Source organism: Mus caroli, chromosome 8, assembly GCF_900094665.2.
Source record: "Mus caroli chromosome 8, CAROLI_EIJ_v1.1, whole genome shotgun sequence".
NCBI lineage: Eukaryota > Metazoa > Chordata > Mammalia > Rodentia > Muridae > Mus > Mus caroli.
In genome coordinates this window covers 63,852,631-63,858,931 of record NC_034577.1, presented here as the reverse complement: position 1 = coordinate 63,858,931, position 6,301 = coordinate 63,852,631, and positions in this window count along the sequence as shown.

The window sequence follows — 6,301 nt, the reverse complement described above, 5'->3', positions numbered from 1 at the left end:
TTTTTTAAGTTTATGCACCATGGGATGCTGAACCTTCCTTTGGCTTGTTGAGCAAAAAGCAGAACCAACACCCAAGCTGGTGCGAATCTGAGTCCTGTGACCTCACATGATGGCCTACAATGATCTCGGTGGAAGAGGAACCTAGATGAACACAGCAGGCTAGAAGCAACTGTAGTGAATCTGCACATCAGACAGCAGCCATCCATACAGGGTGGGAGGTAGGGGAGGTGGGAGCAAGAGGTCATAGGTCAATGGGGGCCACCAACTGCAGCTCCTTACTTCAGGGACCCTAAGGGATAAAAAAGTCTCCAACATCGGGGTCATGCCTCATTCTGGTTTGGCACTCATGGGGCAGGGGTGGGGGTAGATTTGGTTCAAGACCCTCCAGGCCACACATTCCTGAAACTTTTCCCATGCCAATCTCTACATGACTGAGAATCTGCTTGGGGACAATGACAGGGAAGAACTCATCAAATGTGTTCCCCATATTTCCATTTTTGCCTTTTAAAAAACATTGCCTATATATATTTTTTTGTTCTGTGTGGTTGTTTGCATGAGTTTATGTGCATGGCATGTGTAGGAGCTCTTGGTGACCAGATCTTCTGGAATTGGCATTACTAATGGCAGTGACAAATCATGTGGGTGCTGGGAATTGAACTTTGGTCCTCTGCAAGGTCACTACGTTCCCTTAACTGCTGCACCATCTCTCCAGCCCCATTTGATCTTTCAAAGTCTGTGCATGGATTGGTGTACATGCATGCAAGTGAGCAGCATGTGGAGGCTTGGGTGTCATACCTGGGACACTGCTGGCATCCTCTGGGGCAGGCCTCTCCCTGGCCTGGAGCTCAGCCCTTACCCTAGTCTGGCTGGCCCACAAGCCCCAGCCTCCTGTTTCTGCCCCTAGTGCTGGAATTTGCACACAGACATGCCCAGCATTTCCCAGGGTTCTGTGGGTCAAACCCAAGTCCTTGTGCTATTAAGGAAAGCACTCTGCTGACCCCTAGTGCCCACATGGACCAGCCTCCAGTCAGCTGGACACAGAGCCTGCACATATGGAGGATCAACTGTCAGGGGATGCTACTTAGCAAGGGGGGAAAAAAAGAGTCGCAAAAGGCCGAGGACACCCAGGAACAATTGCATTTGTAGGACCAAACAGCTAGGGGAGCATAGTAAGCCTAGCCCTGTGACCAGTGAGCCTGTGGAGGGATGAAGACTGTAGGTGGGGATGGACAAGGAAGAAAACCAGGTTCACAGGGTGATGGAGACAATGCACCACACTAAGGTGGCAGCCCAGGGTGTCACACAGGTACCCACGTACACGGAGACCCAGCTCTGAGGTGCATTATAGACTCAGGTAAAATCAGCCCAGCACACTGGCTTCAGATATAATAGCACACCACAGTGCAACAAAGCAGAAGACGCAAAGTTGAGAGGAGGCGCCCGAGAGCTCTGTTACCTGCTCAGTGCCCTCTGGCCTTGGAAGAAATCCTACTGAGCCTGGTGGTGGTAGAGCACACTTTAAATCCCAGAACTTGAGAGGCAGAGGCAGGTGGATCTCTGTGAGTTCTGAGGCCAGCCTGTTCTACAAAGTGAGTAGAAAATGAGACCCTGTCTCAGAAAGAAAACAAAACAAAAGAAAAAAACCAAAGCCCACTGGCACCAGCAATGTAGTTCAGTGGGTAAGGCATGTGGTGATCTGGGTTCGATCCCTGGGATCCACATACATACACATACATATGCATGTGTACACACACACACCAGCATACTTTTGCACACATACATACCACACACATACACAATGAATAAAAACTTATCACTAAGAAAGAGAAACAGACAGGGGGGAAGGGGGGGAGGGAGGGGAGGGGAAGAGGGGGAGAGAGGGAGAGGGGAATGGGGAGGGAGAGGGGGAGAAGAGCCAAGTGGAGCCCTTTCTGGAACCTCAACTCCAGAGCTGCAGATCCCAGCCCACAGTCACCTCAGACCTTCATGTACTATGACCTGAGACATGTTGATCTCTTGCCTTAAAATGCCCAGAGCTGGGCTCACTCACTCATCCCTTCTGTCACCCATGCCCAGAAGGCTTGCCCACAGTGAAATATTAATGTCTCCCGTGAAATTTAGTTACTTGGGATCCTGGGCAGCAGGCATAAGGTGCGGGATCCGAAGTGGTCTCCCTCCAATATGCTGTAGCACCATTTCCCTGCCACCCCTGGGATGCCCTGTGATGTTCAACATGAGCACATCAATCTGTTGGCCCAGGACCTGAAGGGCAGATGAACACCAAAGACATGTGAGCCCCGCTGCTCCCATCTCCCATTTTGGATGCTCTCAGGCCTGAGGTCTGGCCTGGCCAAGCCTGGAGACACAGCCTCCCTCAAGTTCTATAAATGCCTCTGGGTAGAATGCACTGCCCAAGGCTGCCCTCACATCCCAGCCACCCCAGGGCCAGGACCGATGGAGGTAGCCTTGACACCCCAAATTCATGGTCGGAATTGTTCTAAGGAGCTGACACTAAGCCTGCTGCCCTGCCTCATCCAACTGACTCTGGTGTGCACTTTCTCTGTGTGGTGCATGCTGATCTCAGCATGCCTCACCTCCTGCAACTGGAAGAAAGGTGGGGATTAGCCTGGTGATCACATTGGCACACGGCTCCAGAACCACAGCAGAACCAACCAAGGCAGTTCATACCAGAAGTCACCAACTGCTCTTGTGTGAGGACCCAAGTACCTCCCATTTACCTGCTTTGTGACAAAAATAACGGAATCCAGAGCCTCCTGCAGATAAGTGAGGGCAATACCCCTGAGCCAAGACACCCTGTTTCATTCAGCAAGGACAGGGTTGGGAGTCCGTGGGCACAGCAGGGGGGTGGGATGGGGTTCACAGCCATGCTTGCCTGGCCATTCAGGCTACTCTGAAACTCAATCATAGAAAGTTCCAGGTGGTGCCACCAGAGTTCAAAAACATTTTGTTTGAGGAACACAGGGACTCAAACTGAAATTTTATGCCTTAATCAGTCTACACCTACATGCCTTAACACACCTACATGCCAGTTATTCACTGCCTGTTGACCTTCAATCAAAGATGGCCTATAGAATCAACAGGGGGTCATGCAGATGACATCAACTAGTGATGGTGTAGCTAGTTAGTCTGCTGCATGATATTTGCAAAATGACAACAAAGACTAATGATTTGCATTGAAAAACATCTGCCAAATGAGACCTGACTGCACACTACTTGTGGACCCACAAGTGCTCATGAGTACACACACAAACACACATGCCCTGTGCACACAAGATCATACAAACATGCCCTCATGCAAGCTCTGCCACACATTTATACACATGAGCCTTCAAACATGCACCCTTGGGTCCATGCCCAACACCACAGAAACTTGCCCACAGCCAGGTTCAGTGAAAACTACCCCTCCTAGAGCTTGCATTCTGGGAGGTGACTCCAGTGTGCCTGTCAACTGCATGGGCAGGAGCCCTGGATTGTTTGCCAGCAGGCTGCCTGGAAACTAGTGGCCAGGGGTTACACTGCTGCCCACCCAGTATCTAACAGGGACTGTCTCCCATGGGAAAGGCCAGAAAGGTCTATTGATAGGTTCTGTCTAGATCCTGGGGCATAAGGCTCACGGGGAAAGCTAACAGAGCTAGCTAAGTAAGCTCCATCCCAAACCGGAAGGATATTGATAAGGTTTCTTGCTCAAAATGCTTGTAGCCCTGCCAAGCTGTGGGCAGAGGAGGGCAAGGAAGTCAGCTAGTGTCATGTTAGGAGACTGTTCCTTTGACAACTCTCTTTTCCCATGTTAGAGTGCCTGCTTCCTGGAAAATCCCTCCCAAGGGACCTGCCTAGGGAGCCTTTGTCTACTAGCCATCCCCTGCAGGAGCATCCTGATGCAAGGATGAAGCCTTCCTGAAAGCAGCATGGTACTCATGCTTCAAATCTTTGCTTAGCTGCCCACAAGCACTTGGGGGGGGGGGTCTGCTTGAGCCTAGGGTTTTAAACCAATGAAAGCCTGGCTCAAAGATAAAAACCTACACACACAGACAGAGACACTAAGAGAGACAGGGACTTTACTGCTGAGTCACAGTTTTGAGAACTAAAGCTTCATGACAGTGCAAGTGCTTCACACAAGCACCATGAGAGTCCCTGTCTGCAGTTATCTAACAGTAGGAGTCTCCATGAAGATTGTGTCACCCTGAGGACATGACTGTATTAATAAAACCAGGCAGCATGCAAACAGACCAGAGGTTACAAACAAGACTACCAGGCTGGGGCCACTAAGTGATAGGGTGCTTTTGGCATGATGAAGGCCCAAGTTCCATCCCTGCCATCTTATTAACAAGCAAACAGAATCTGCTGGGGATGTTGCTCAGTGATTAGGCTCTGGCCTAGCATATGTGAGGTCCTGGGCTCCATCCATCAACACCCATTCCCTACCCCAAACCCACCAGGTCCAGGGATCACTGTCAACCCTGAGGGCTTGACTTTGACCCTCAGGACCGCCATGGTACAAGAGGAGAAACAACTCCCCTGATTTGTGCCTGACCCCCACATGGATGCCATGTGTACCCCACGCCCAGAGTATATTTAAGCAAAGCAAGAGTACGGGGTTGACGGGCACTTGCTGTTGCCCTTGCAAGAGACCTGGATTTGCTTCCCAGCACCCACACCACCCAGCTCAGAAGGTTTCAGGGTGGAACTGGATATGTGGCCCTGTGCCACCAGCACCGTCCAGGGTGGGGAATGCAGCTTCTGAAGAGGAATGCAGGCCTGGCCTCCAGACCTGCACCTTTGAGGCCTGTCTTGAGAGCCTGAGGCCATGACAAAAGAGACTCCAACTCTCCAGAGGCCCACTGCAGTCAAATGACACCTCAGTGATAGAAACTACCAGTCCCCAAAGGCATGCCATTGAGCAGAGAAAGCTTCAGACTCGTTTCTGTGCCCTCCCCTGTACCCNCAATAACACAACCCTTTCATGAACTAGATGGCAATACATTCATATTCTCTCGCTCTGAAATCAGAGCCANGAAGAATTTCAGCATGTAGGGTCCTTGTAGCCAAGCTCAATGACCCACTTCAGTGCCTGAGACCACACATGGTAGGACAAAGTGATTCCCATGGTTTGTCCTCTACCTTCTACACACACGCCTCCAATGAGATGAATCCACACGGAATAACAAAACTAAACAGAAATATTAATGAAGACAAAACAGACAGACACTTCCTGAAAGGACCCTGGCAGCCCTCACCTTGCACTCTCCTTCCCTTTGTCTTGGGAACAGCGCAAACACCAGCAGCTGCAGACTTCCTGCAAGAGAGGAGAGAGATGTGCTGTTCATCCAGCAGAAGAGCTGTGCAAAGCCCAGAGCTGCCTGCCTCCTGCTGACAGTGGGAGCTGGGCCCTAGGTGAGGGCTGCTCCCAGGACAGGCTCCACAGGAAGAATACCACCTTTCTCACACCCTAGTGGGAGTCAGGACAATGGCTACAGGCTTCCCTCGCTCCTCAGAAGCCTCTGTGTGACCCAGAGCCTCTTAGAAAACAAAATATCTGGTTAACAGATGCTATGACTCAGGAATTTCTTAGTGGCTTTGGTTATCATTTCTTTCTCCTGAAGACCTGCCGTCCTCACAGCTCAGCCTCGTTGGCTTCTCGGACATCTCCTAGGTCTGTGGGGCGTGAACTGCTCAACACCATCCTACAGCACCTTCTTGACTGAGAATGCTGACTAAGCCTTCCATCCCTGACGTCACTATGAGAATCCTCACCATAACTCCCCCACACCACCCACCCCGGTGTCCAGGCTCAGAAGCCAGACTCTGCATTGCCCACTGTCCCTTGGATCTCTTCCTCTAATCCTTTGTTAAATCATTCCGCTATTTTTTAAGAAAATATTTTTTGTTGTTGATTTTTTAAGACAGGGTTTCTCTGTTTAGCCCTGGCTGTTCTGGAACTCTCTCTGTAGACCAGGCTGGCCTGGAAACTAGATATGTGACTGGTTGTGGATAGCCCTGGAGCTAATTATATTTTATGTTAATTCCAATCTCCAATGTGAGTGGCTTCGAATAAGGAATGAGTCAGCACTTAGGTGATTTCCTGTACACCTTCTTCCCACCTTAATTTGTAAAATAAAGGCTAGAGCCAGTGATTGGGCAGATAAAGGAAAGGTGGAACTGAAAGTGGAGAGAGAGAAAGAGGAGGAGTGGGAGAGAGAGGATGATGGAGGAGGAGGTGAAAATAAAATGGAGCAGAAGCATGTAGCCTGGAGAAACCACAAGTTCTAAGGGGTCTCATAGA